This window comes from Leopardus geoffroyi, chromosome C2, assembly GCF_018350155.1.
Source record: "Leopardus geoffroyi isolate Oge1 chromosome C2, O.geoffroyi_Oge1_pat1.0, whole genome shotgun sequence".
NCBI classification, from domain to species: domain Eukaryota; kingdom Metazoa; phylum Chordata; class Mammalia; order Carnivora; family Felidae; genus Leopardus; species Leopardus geoffroyi.
The window spans coordinates 4,619,713-4,633,449 of NC_059333.1; positions in this window are offsets into that span (position 1 = coordinate 4,619,713).

A 13,737-nucleotide genomic window follows, 5' to 3' on the forward strand; every position below is an offset into this window, starting at 1 on the left:
CCTTGGATCCTCAGAATGACCTGGCTTCCAAATTCTCCATCTCAAAAATCCATAGCACATAAAATGCTAAGGCCTTTTAACTTTTCTTTCAAAGAATTAGATTTAGCCTCTTAACAACTAAGCCAGCTGTTTTCCTTATTGATCCCAAAGCTGGAGACTCCACATGTTGAAATGCCTGGAAATTTCTGGAAACGAACTTCCCTTCTTCTCCTGGGGCAGGTGTTAGACGTCATCACTGTGTCTCCACATCACTCACCCTTTATTCTGCACCCTTTTGTTTCTCTACGCTGCACTATGTTTATTTAGCTTTTTGTGACTTTCCGGTCACTAATTACATAGCTCTATCTAATCTGCTGTTAGACGTGGTCATTTGAGTTTGTTGTTATTGCACAGACTTTTATTTCTAGGAATTCGATTTGGTTCTTTTTCAAAGCTACTTATAATAGAACTTTATATTATATAATTTTCTGTTTCCTGAAGGTATCTTAAAGCCTGATTTGACTTTAATCATAATTAGTGTAGCCAGTTAACAGTCTAGGGCTATAACCTAGAGATTAGTACAGTCTATACTCTGATTATAATTTGTTTGAAATCTTTGCAAGCTGTTTTCCTGGTTTGTAGCTCATGGAGATTTTTGCCTGACTGGCTGTGCACTGGGCATTGTATTTGAAAAAAAAAAAAAAAAATGCGTGAAAAAACGTCTTCGGGCCAGTGAAAGTAATTTGCTCCTGAAAATATTTGTGTTTGTTTTTGCTGGGATCTGAGTCATGACCACTCTGGGACCATCTATAAAAATATACATATAGGGGTACCTGCATGTCTCAGTTGGTTAAGCATCCGACTTTGGCTCAGGTCATGATCTCAAGGTTCACGAGTCTGAGCCCTGCCTTGGGCTCTCTGCCGTTAACACAGAATCTGCTTCAGATCTTCTGTCCCCCCTCTCTCTGCCCCTCTCCCGCTGGCCCATGCGCTCTCTCACTCAAAAATGAATAAACATTAATATATATATATATATATATATATATATATATATATAGTCAAGGCTTGAAAACTCATGAATGACCTAGTTGATTCAAAACTGGCTATGATTCAACATAAGCTGTTCATCTGAGGTTAGTGTCTACCCTGATGGAGCTGGGCTCCCCGCCCCCCCCCCCCCGCTTTTTTTTTTTTTTTACATGGAAGGTCTGCTATCATACTCCTTTGTGCTAATTTGGGGGATTAACAGTGCCCTTGGATAGAATGCAACTTCCTGGCATGCGGCCCCCAGAGGTGGGGGTGCATCTTTGGGGAGCATAGGGAGGTGGTGAGCTCAGTCTGGAGTAGGGGGCACAAGGTGACTGGGATGCTAGAGAAACATCACGGTAAACAAGGAGGAACGCATTGTCAACAGGGATGCCGTCAACTGTAAGGGACAACGAGCAGGAGACATAAGAGATAAGGGCAAGATCAGTCTCCCCCCGGGACTGGTGGCCGAGGATAATGAGGACTCACTCCTACATGACATTGACACATGCCCACCAAGGGGTCTCTGCAGAGAAGCCTTCCCTGGGCACCCAAAAGCATAAGCCCAGAGCCCCACTCCCCTCGCCCTATCACTCTTCTTCAGGGCACTTAGCACCAGCCAAGTTCTTTGCCTTCTTTGGGGAGCCGCTCAATGTCTGCCTCCTTCGTCGGCACATAGGCTCCACCAAGCGGGGCCACATCCCGCGCGCTGCCGGCCCCCGGGTGCCCAGCACAGAGCCTGGCACAGAAGCGTTTCTCAACAGATCTCTGGTGAACACGCGAGTACGTGAACTAATGAGCGAACCAAGGATTCCACTGAATGAGACACAGGCCAGGAGGGCGGCAGATGGAAAGGGGAAAGGAGTTAGGACTCTGATTTAGGTACTGAGCGAGCAGGTCAAAGGCTGCCCAAAGGCAGAGTCCATAAACAGGAGGCTTTACAGGAATCTGGAAAGAAGGAAGGTCACAAACAGGAAAGGAGTCATCCAACTAAAGGTAATAAAGACCCACCTGAGTTTTCTTCTGACCACGCGAGGGGCCACAAATGGAGGACACGGACAGCAGACCATGTCTGTGGCCACACCGCACTGTCTTAGAGGCAAAATATATATATACCAGGTGTCTTTTTTTTTTTTTTTAACAATTTTTTTAGAGCAGTTTTAGGTTCATAGCAAAATTGAACGGAAAATAGAGGTTTCCCATAGTCCCCCCTCCCCCACCCCGTCAACATCCCCCACGGGAGGGTACATTTGTTACAAACTGATCAATCTACACAGACATGTCATAATCACTCAGAGTCCACCGTCTACACTAGGATTTGCTCATGGTGTTGTAAATTCTGTAGGTGTGGACAAATGTATAGCGACAGGTTTCCAGCGTCATAGTATCACGCGGAGTAGCTTCATTGCCCTAAAGATCCTCTGTGCTCTGCCTGTCATCTCTCCCTGCCCCCCAGCCCCTGGCAACCACTGATCGTTTTACTGTCTCCACAGTTGTAGCGAGAATGTCCTGCAGTTGTAATCATACAGTACGTAGCCTCTTCCGCCTCTTCCAACGGGCTCTTCTCACTTAGCGATCTGTGTTTAACTTTCCTCCCCATGTCTTTTTACGACTTGACAGATCATTTCTTTTAGCACTGATCAACCCATGGTTGTTTTGGATGCCCCCGCTGATCTCTCCACCGACTGAAGGACATCCTGGTTCCTTCCAAGCTTTGGCAACTATCAGTAAAGTCCCGAAAAACAACGGTGTGTAGGTTTTGGCGTGCACGTAAGCTTTCAAGTCCTTGGGGTAAAGATCAAGCAGCGTGACTGCTGGGTCATTCGGGAAGAATACGTTTAGTTTTGTAAGAAACCCCCCAAATCGTCCAAAGTGGCTCTACCGTTTTGCATTCCTGATCCATATCCTCACTAGCATTTGGGGTTGTCAGTGCTCTGGGTTTTGCATATTTTAAACAGGTGCTTAGCGGTGTCTGTGTCTGAATTTGCACTTCCCTCAGGACATATGATGTGGATTATCTTTCCATTCACTTATCTGACGTTTGTATATCTTTGGTGAGGTGTCTGTTAAATCCTTTGGTTCATTTTAAATTTAGTTGTCGGTTTTCTTACGGTTGAGTTTTTAGAGCTCTTTGTATATTTTGGGTGACAGTTCCTTGTCAGATGTGTCCTTTGCAAATATTTTCTCCTGGACTGTGGCTTGTCTTTTCATTCTCTTGACACTATCTTTTGGAGAGCAGACATGTTGAACTTCAATGAAGTCCAGCTTATCAATGATTTCTTTCAGGACCGCGCCTTTTGTGTTGTATCTAAAAGGTCATCACCATACCCAAGGTCATGTAGGTGTTCTCCTAGTTTATCTTCTGGGAGTTTTATAGTTTTGCATTTCACAGTTGTGTCTGGGATCAGTTTTTCTTTGTTTAATGTTTATTTATTATTTATTTTGAGAGGGAATGAGATTGCGTGAGTGGGGGAGGGGCAGAGAGAGAGGGAGAGAGAGAGAATCCCAGTCAGGCTCCGAGCTGTCAGTGCAGAGCCCGATGCAGTGCTCAATCCCACAAACTGTGAGATCATGACCTGAGCCAAAATCAAGAGTTGCAATCTTGACTGAGCCACCCAGGAGCCCCCGGGATCAATTTTGAGTTAATTTTTATAAAAGGTGTAAGGTCTATTTCTAGATTCGGGTTTTGGGGGGGGGGGGTTGGGTCTTTTTTTTTTTTTTTTTTGCATGTGGATGTTCCATTGTTCCAAGATCATTTGTTGAAAAGACTATCTTTGCTCCCTTGTCTTTGCTTCTTTGTCAAAGATCAGCTAACTATATGTGGGTCTATTACTAAGCTCTCTAGTCTGTTCCATTGATCTACTTGTCTATTCTGTCACCAACACCACAGTGGCTTAATCGCTGTAGCTTTATAAGTAAGTCTTGAAGTTGGGTAATGTCAGTCCTGCGACTTTGTTTTTCTCCTTCAATACCGTGTTGGCTATTCTGAGTGGTTTCCTTCTCCATATAAACTTCAGAATCAACTTGTCAATATCCACAAAATAACTCTCTGGGATTTTGATTGGGATTGCAGTGAATCTACAGATCAAGTTGGAAAGAACTGACATCTTCCAAGTATTGAGTCTTCCTATCCATGAACATGGAATATCTCTCCCATTTACCTTTTCTTTGATTTTGTTCATTAGTGTTTTGTAGTTTTCCTCATATAGATCTTGTACATATTTTTTTTAGATTTATACCTAAGTATTTCATTTTGGGGGGTGATAATTAAATGGTATTATAGCATTTTTAGAACTGCTGAGATTAAATGAACTGATAATATGGAATGTGCTGGCACAGACAGCCCGAAGCTAGCAGGCACTGAGACATGTTATTGTTTATGCACACTGCACTTTGTCCTATAAGACACTGAGGGTTGCCAGAGAGTCTGCCGAGTTGGGAGTGAGGTTGTTCAGAGTCCAGGCCAGCTGACCAACCACAAGGAAAGTAAAGGCTCTCCATGTCCTGGGAGGTCTCCTAGGAAAGCCATAGGACAATGGAAGAGTCGACCCTTCCAAGTTCTTCCAACCTTGGAAGAGGAAATGTTCATCTTTTTTTTTTTTTTTTTTTTAACATTTATTTATTATTGAGAGACAGAGAGAGAGACAGAGCATGAGCAGGGAGAGGGACAGAGAGAGAGGGAGACACAGAATTCGAAGCAGGCTCCAGGGTCTGAGCTGTCAGTACAGAGCCCGACGCGGGGCTCGAACCCACACACCGCGAGATGCGAAGTGCCTGTGATCTGTTTCCTCACACCTCCCGGGGGGAATGGGAGGTTTGTGAGAAACAAAACCAAAAAAACAAACACCCAAACTCATTTCCTTTGCTGCTGGTTTTCACTTTTTATGAAACAATTTTTGCTGGCTACAGTGACTGAAATTTGGAGGATGAGGAGCATGGAAATCGGATCAGACTGACCCTGATCTCCTGGCTCCATCTCGCAGCAGCTGGGTGGTCTGGGGTGGGAGCTACTTTGGAGGTGGGGAGCGATGTCCACAACACCCACCCCAGAGGTGAGAGAATACAGAGAAGGTACCAGAACGATGCTGGATGTAAGAAGGGAACCTATAAATGGTCACTATTATTATTTTTAAGAGATTTTAGGAGTTATTTTATTTCTCACTGTCACAAGCAACCAAGAAGAAAAATTAGCTGAATTTCAGCTTTGATCTAGAAAAAAGTTGGGGCGCCTGGGTGGCTCAGTCACTTAAGCATCTGACTCTTGATTTCGGCTCAGGTCATGATCTCATGCTTCCTGACACGGAGGCCCCCATCAGGCTCTGCTCTGACAGTGCAGGGCCTGCTAGGGATTCTCTCTCTCCGTCCCTCTCTGCCCCTCCCCGGCTATCTCTCAAAATACATTTTAAAAATAAATAAATAAATAAACGGAAAAAGTTAAGTAAGAGACTACCACAAACACACCGTGGGACACCTGTCCTAGAATATTCCCACGAGAAAAGATGTTTCCTAAAGGTAAGTCCTTTGGCAAAGAACACAAACCATGTCAACAGCGCGCGTAATGGTCCCAAAACGCTAAAAGGAGGAAAACACAGGATTTCTGAAACTCGGTGACTGGGAAGCGGGACCAGCTGCCATACGTTGGCGGTTGGGAACCTGGGGAGGACTGCCCTCGTCCTTCACCGCACCCCCAAGCCGTCACCTATCACTGCCGGGCCCCCCACGCGGAACCCGCAGCCCCACTTTCTCTTCCACCGTCCTGTGAGGCACCCGAGAGACGGCGGCCCCCTTCCCAGCCCCCCAGACAGCTGCCCCCCCCCCCCACCTGGGGCGGGATCGGAGCCTGTCTCGGGATGAGTGACGCCTCACTTGGGACACGACGTCCTTTCGGGAGGGGGGATCCTCGGAAAACTGAAAGCATCAGCAGCGAAGGGAAGGACAAAGCGTCGCACAACTCACCGCAGTCCCGCACCAACACGGGGGTCCCCCGCGGCCCCACTGCCCCGCCGGTCCCGCGTCACGCGGTTCTGGTGACGTCACCCGACCGCCCCCCCACCCCAGCCCCGCTGGATGAGCCGGATGGCACCCGACAGGGGCCCCCCTCCGCTGCCTCCCCTCCTTTCCGGATGCCCCCCCACGTGTCTCGTCCGCCCCGCTTTCAAGGAGAAGCACGGGTCTCGGGCCCCAACCCCACGCGCGACCCCGGCCGCCCACGTGGGGTCAAGCCCGGAGGCCCTGGGTCCGGGCCGGGTGTCCCCGGCGGCCGAGAAGAAGGGGCCTGAGTCCTCCGACCCTCGCGCCGCATCCCCGACGTGAAGGGCGGCTCCCTTCCAACCCCGGGGTCCCGCCCCTGCCCCGCCTCGCCTCGCCCCGCCTCACCCCGCCTCGCCCGCGCGCTCTCACCCTGCCGCCGCCCTTCTCCGCGGGCCGGAGCCGGTGTGCGCAGCCTCGCCATCCCCGCCGCTGGGGGCGCCTCTCCGGACCTCCCTCCTCCCCCCTCCCCCCTTTCTCCTCCCCCCTCCCCCTCCCCTCCTCCCCCCTCCCCCTCCCCGCCGCCTCCCCACCGCGCAGGCCCCGCGGGGCCGAAAGGGGGCCCCACCGCCTCTCCTGCGCCCCCCCGTGTCCCGTGGGCGCCACCCCCGCCTCTCCTGCTGGGCGGACCCCGGGGAGCCACAGGCGGACCACCGAGGCCTTCCCTCGGCCGCCCTGCCGTAGGACCCCCTCAAACTGCCTTAGGCTTTTCTGCCGTTGGGGTCGCTGAAACTGCTCAGCCAAAGGTCCCTGCAGGAGGGTCCCACAGCCAGAAGAGTGTGCCCCACAGCGGCGGGGCCTGCGAGGGGCCCCCTGCGGGGTAGTGTGAGAGCTCTGGGCCTGGAAGCCCCGTCCTTGCTCCTGCTACCCGCAGGCACACACCGGCCCGGGCTGCTCCAAGCCGGGCGTGGCTTCCTCCCTGCCCTTTATAATCACCACTCATTGTTGGAAGGTAAGAGGAGACTCTGGAAGGACTTTAGAATTCAAGTGCTTGGGGCGCCTGGGTGGCGCAGTCGGTTAAGCGTCCGACTTCAGCCAGGTCACGATCTCACGGTCCGTGAGTTCGAGCCCCGCGTCAGGCTCTGGGCTGATGGCTCATGATGGCTCAGAGCCTGGAGCCTGTTTCGGATTCTGTGTCTCCCTCTCTCTCTGACCCTCCCCCGTTCATGCTCTGTTTCTCTCTGTCCCAAAAGTAAATAAACGTTGAAAAAAAAATTAAAAAAAAAAAAAAAAAAAAAAGAATTCAAGTGCTTCTGAGAAAATGCTCCATTAGTGGTGTCAATCCTGCCCGCGCAGTACTTCCGCGTATAAAGTGGGATCAGGGACTTCTTTGGGAGACACCCCCGCAGGCCCGTGGAAGGCAGGGCCTGTGTTTTCTCTGGGTCCCCAGGCCACCGCCCTGGGTGGGGCACTCGGGGAGCGCTGGGCCACCACACGTGTGCTGAATGAATGCCTCTTAAAATGCAAAGCTGGCCCAAAGTCCAGGCTTCACCTAACTCCACTCCTTCGGAGCAGCTGTACCAGTCAGCCCGGGCTAGAACAGAACACCTCATACTGGGCAGCGAAAACAGTACAGGTTCATTTGCTTCCAGTTCTGGAGGCTTCAAAGGGCAGGACCGTGGTGCCTGAAGATTAGGTTCTTGGGGAAGTCTCTCTTCCAGGGTCACGGATAGCTGCTGCTCTGCTGTGAGCTCATGCGACAGAGAGAGAGGGAGAGAGAGAGCGCACTCTGGTGTCTCTTCCTCTTCTTAGAAGGGCACTAATCCCATCAAGACCCTCATGACCTCATCTAGGCCCGATTATCTACCATTGCACTGGGGGTTAGCACTTTAACATACGCATTTTCAGGGGACACAAGCCTCTGGTCCGTAACAGTGTGATATCCAAACCCAGCACCCCGCAGCCTTCCAGGAGGAAGTTATGGGGAGTTCCCCCACCCCCACCCCCCGCCCGACCCCTGCCCCTCAATGCTTTCTGTTGCGGATGAGGACATTGGGAACCCAGTTAAGTGACTTGACTGTGGGGTATGCTGTGACTCCTGTGCTATGTATAAATCCTGTCCCTTTGAAGTCCGGATCTTCAAGAGTCCCATGTTGGATTCAACTGGGAGAAATAACAAGGTAGTATTTGGGGCACCACACTTGTGGCAGAAAACAATGCTTTGCACTCCTACCAACCAGTAAACTGTAATTTGAGTTCAGGCCACAGGGATCAGGAAGACGGTTGATGTCACACTTTCAATTCTTCCTGTCATCCGTGTTGACAGGTAAGGTGTGTTTGATCAAGGATTTGGCTGGAGGAAAGCTGTTTTCTGAGAGAAACAAAACCAGTAAGTTCTTTCTCACAGTTTGCTCTTGACCTTATTGAACGGAACAAGTCAGAAGGCCTGGTTAAGAATGCAGAGCAGGGGCGTCTGGGGGGCTCCGTCGGTTAAGCATCCGACTTCGGCTCAGGTCGTGACCTCACGGTTCGTGGGTTCGAGCCCCGCGTCGGGCCCTGTGCTGACAGCTCGGAGCCTGGAGCCTGTTTCGGAGTCTGTGTCTCCCTCTCTCTCTGCCCCTCCCCCACTCATGATCTGTCTCTCTGTCTCAAAAATAAAATAAAACATTAAAAAAGGTTAAAAAAAAAAAAAGAATGCAAAGCAAAAAGTCCTCGGTCACATTGCCTTAGAGCAGCCGTGCCAAGCAGCCTGGCTTACTTTGTCCCGATAATGGTAAACCTCCTTTGAGATGTGAGCAAAAAAGCTGCTTTTCCTTTCTAGAGTGAAACAGCGATCGGCAGTGGTTAAATTAAATACACACGCACACGTCTTGCTTAGAGATGACGAGAATTTTCAAAACCTGGTTTTTAAATATTTTTTATGTTTATTTATTTTTGAGAGAGAAAGAGAGAGAGAGACTGAGAGCGAGGGGGGGAGGGGAAGAGAGAGGGGGGAGACACAGAATCCGAAGCAGGCTCCAGGCTCCGAGCTGACAGCACCGAGCCCAAGGCGGGGCTCGAACTCGCAAACTGAAGTCAGATGCTTAACGGACTGAGCCACTCAGGCACCCCAAAACCTGTTTAATAAGAACGCCTGCTGGGGCGCCTGGGTGGCGCAGTCGGTTAAGCGTCCGACTTCAGCCAGGTCACGATCTCGCGGTCTGCAAGTTCGAGCCCCGCGTCGGGCTCTGGGCTGATGGCTCAGAGCCTGGAGCCTGTTTCCGATTCTGTGTCTCCCTCTCTCTCTGCCCCTCCCCCGTTCATGCTCTGTCTCTCTCTGTCCCAAAAATAAATAAACGTTAAAAAAAAAATTAAAAAAAAAAAAAAAGAACGCCTGCTTTCCTTCTAAAGGGAAAAACAAACGAAGTTATTACTCTTTCTTTGATTCAACTTCTTCCCATCACCGTGCACCTTCGCTTCTGCCCAGTGTGGTAGAGAGGCCGTGAGTGGATGAATCGACATTTCCTGCAGAGCTGTCGCTTCGATGATTTCAATTTACAACCACAACAGTGTAGGAGAGCGGAGTTGCTGTACCCATTTCACAGATGAGGCCGCTGAGGATCAGAGAGGTGCGGTGAGTTGCTCAGGGTCCCACAGCTGGCAGGATGCAGGCTGAGGGTAGCGTGACGGTCCGCTCCTTTGTGGTCCGCCAGGGGCATCCATCACCCTGCATCGTAAGGATCGGGTCCCCTCATCTGCATGGGCACGAGCTCTCCAAGCCTTGTTTGTCCGGCCACTGGAAGGATCCTTGGCACACACCGCAGATTTTTCATGCGTCTGAATGAACAAATGAATGAACGAATGAATGACCGCGTGAATGAGCAAACAAATCAATTCTGTGGAAAGTGGAATAACGGTGGAGATTTCATGTGATTCGACCGTATAAGTTCCAGGTTCTGATCCCAGCTCTGCCTGTTTTCTAGGCAGCCCAGCCCGCTCTCCCGGCCCCTCATTTTCTCGCCTGTGCAACCACAGGACGATTGTTGTTACTAACCATTCACCCCCTATTTTCATAAAAATGAGATGAAAACTCCCGTGTAGTGTCTGTGCTGCCGGAAGCCAATCACGGCCAGGGGATGGGGGGAGGGGGCAGCAGGGGACCCGTCAGCTCTCCCCTAGCCACGCACACAGAGTGGCCCTTGGGGTTTTCCCAGATCCTCACGGAGCAGAGCACAAAACTCGGTTTGTGTTCGGGCTGCTCCACACCCTGGCAGCTGATGTTAGTAAGAACGTGTGCTGTGCAGCCAAGCAGAGGGCGTGTGAAAAGTCCCAAACACCAGCCCTCGCCCCCAGCCCACGGCTTCCATCAGAGCGGTCAGTGCTGGTGGAGGCCTGCTTCTCAGCCAGGGTTGCACAGCGGACCTGTGAGTGCATCTGACAAGTACAGAACCAAGGTGTCACCCCCGAGATTGTGATGTCACGGTCTGGGAGAGACCCTGGGAACCGACATTCTTCGAAGAACCCGAGGTAACTCTCACGTGTCCACGAAATTAGGTCCTACGGAGGTGGGATGTAGGGTTTTTCAACCGGGACACTATTGATGTTTGGCGCCCGATAATTATCCGCCACGGGGCTGTCCTGGACAGAGCGGGAGACTCAGCAGCACCCCTGATCTCTGTCTGCTGGTCGGCCAGCGGCAACACCACCTGTCGTGACCCCCAACAATGTCTCTCCGGTAGGCCTAAGGGCCCCCAGTTGAGAGCCACTGGATTTGAGAATGAGGAGGGGTCAGGCACCCGGGTGGCTCAGTCGGTTAAGCGTCCCACTTCGGCTCAGGTCACGATCTCCTGGTTCGTGAGTTCGAGCCCCGCATCGGGCTCTGTGCTGACAGCTCGGAGCCTGGAGCCAGCTTCGGATTCTGTGTCCCCCTCTCTCTCGGCCCCTCCCCTGCTCGTGCTCTCTCTCTCTCTCTCTCTCTCTCAAGGATAAATAAACACTAAAAACAGAATGAAGGATGGGAGGAGAGAGACTACCGTGGTATTTGATTCTCAGTGGGCCACCCCAGGTCCTATATCACCTGGGAGCTTGTTAGAACTGCAGACCCCACCCCCACTCCACCTGAAGGGGGATCCTCACATTCTCAAGATCCCTGGTGACTCACGTGCCCGTGAGTGTCTGAGAACGCGGCCAGGGCTCCCATGTTGCGATCGCTGGGAAGCAGCTGGTTTATTGCAATGGTAATTCACCGTCAGCATCCAGAGAGTAGGACATCAGAGCCTTGGAAGGTCAGCGTGCAAGGGGCGGGGAGCCACTGGAACCTCCCAGACGTGGTGGTTTGCTTCCCTGCATCAGAGCTCCGCTGGGCGAGTGGCAGGGAGGCAGGGGAGAGGTTGTCCCTGGGGTGTACCTAAGATGAGCTTTGCTTGATGGGAGGGCCGTGGGTGGGGACAGCCCAATGAGAGGAACCCTAATGACCGTCATCACCAGGGAACTGGGTGAGCAAGTCTGCCGTTGTCACAGGCAACCCGAGCCTCCTAGGTCTCCCTCCTCGACACCGTGCAAATGACAGTCATGTGAGGCCGGTGCTTCCTGCCGAGTGAAGGGGCCTGGCCCCTGGTGGGGTGAGGGTGAGGGAAGCGTGGGAGGGACTGAGCTGGCCTGGCCAGGGCCGTCAGGGCACAGCGTGGCGGGCACAGCCAGGGCCACAGCCGCCGGGGAGCAGAGGGCAGGCCTGCCAGCTGGCTTTGCACTCTGTCCCCCGACAACCAGGCCTGGGTTGCCCCCCAGACACCTGTGTGGGCCAGAGCTGGGCGGGACACGGGTGTCAAGGGCAGCTTGGAAGGGCAGGGGAGCCACACGAGGGCAGCCTTGGGGATTTATGGAAACGGGATGGCGGCCCCATGATAATTATCCTGACTTCTCCTCTCCCCTCCCCCACCCCCCCAGCACTGAGCACTGATGGCAATTATCTCAGGCATTTCACTGTGAACTTGCTTGTTACCTAACCCTTCTGCCCTGGGCTGCAAGCTCCATGAGGAGAGGGTCTTTGACTCACTCAGAGCTGCCTCACCAGGGCCTTGGGTGGGACCTGGGCCACAGTCCCCACTCCCTAAATGTTTGTCCAGTGGCTGGAGACAGGAACGGCAAAGACGGTAGACGGGCATCAGGTTGATTTTCCTAACTGCGGCGGCCCCCTCTTCCTCTTTCCTCTTCCTCCGATGACTTGCTTTTCTTGATATTTCCCTGCTTTTGTGAAGTTAGTTTTAAGTGTTTATTTATTTATTTTGAGGGGGAGAGAGAGAGAGAAAGAGAGCAAGAAAGGGAGGAGGGGGAGAGGGAGACACAGAATCTGCAGCAGGCTCCAGGCTCTGAGCTGTCAGCACAGAATCCGACGCGGGGCTTGAACTCGTGAACCGTGAGGCCGTGACCTGAGCCGAAATCCAGTCTGATGCTTACCTGACTGAGTGAACCAGGCACCCCATTCACCTGCTTCTTAAAAAGTTACTTGAGGGGCGCCCGGGTGGCTCAGTCGGTTGAGCGTCCGACTTCAGCTCAGCTCATGATCTCACAGCTCGTGAGTTCGAGCCCCGTGTCGGGCTCTGCGCTGACAGCTCGGAGCCTGGAGCCTGCTGCGGATTCTGGGTCTCCCTCTCTCTCTGCCCCTCCCACACTCGTGCTCTGTCTCGATCTCAAAACTAAATAAACATTAAAAAAAAATTAAAAAAAAAAAGTTGCTTGGGAGGAGGCACCTGGGTGGCTCAGTAGGTTAAGCATCTGACTTTGGCTCAGGCCATGATCTCACAGTTTGTGGGTTTGAGCCCCAGGGTGGGCTCCCACAGAGCGCGCTCGGATCTTCGGTCCCGTTCTCTCCTCTGCCCCTCTCCACCCTTCCTCAAAAATAAACAACTACACATTTTTGTTAATAAAATAAAAATTTTTAAATAAATACAATTAATTTTTTAAATACATTAAAAATTTTTTAATAAAATAAAAGGCTACTTGGGGTTTCCCTAGCAAAGGACCCAGAGGGGTGTCTCCATCTATCTGTTGCCTGAGGCCAGGGGCCAGGGGCCAGGGGTTTGCTTGCATTCATTCTCTTCTCTTTCAGAGACGTTAAAAACTGCTTGTAGGTGAGCCTGGGTGGGCTCAGTCAGTTGAGTCCGAATTTTAATCTCGGCTAGTTCATGATCTCATGGTTCATGGGTTCGAGCCCCGAATCAGGCTCTGTGCTGACGTCGTGGAACCTGCTTGGGATTTTATCTCTCCCTCTCTCTGCCCCTCCTCTGCTCTCTTTCTCTCTCACGCGCTCAAAATAAACAACTAAAAAAAACACAACTGCTTGTATTGGGGCGCCTGGGTGGCTCAGTCACTTAGGCATCCGACTCTTGATTGCAGCTCAGGTTATGGTCTCATAGTTTGTGGGATCCAACCCTACATCAGGCTCTGCCCTGACAGCTCAGAGCCTGCTTGGTAATCTCTCTCTCTCTCTCTCTCTCTGCCCCACCCCTGCTCACGTGTAAGCACACAGTCTCTTTCTCCCTCTCTCAAAATAAACAAATCCTCTTAAAAAAATAAGAACTCCTTATGTCAACACTTCCTATTTCTTCTAAGAGTTCAGCTTAGCAAATGCTTCCATCCATCCATCCGTATATTCAGTGACAGAATAGGGACAAAGGTGAGGAAAAGCATGCCCCGGGTCACCTACGCCTGAGCCGCCACGGGGAGGCGGGTGTTGTATCCCCATCCTTCAGGGAGGGGTTATCAGATGGGCCCCGTCCCCCTTCC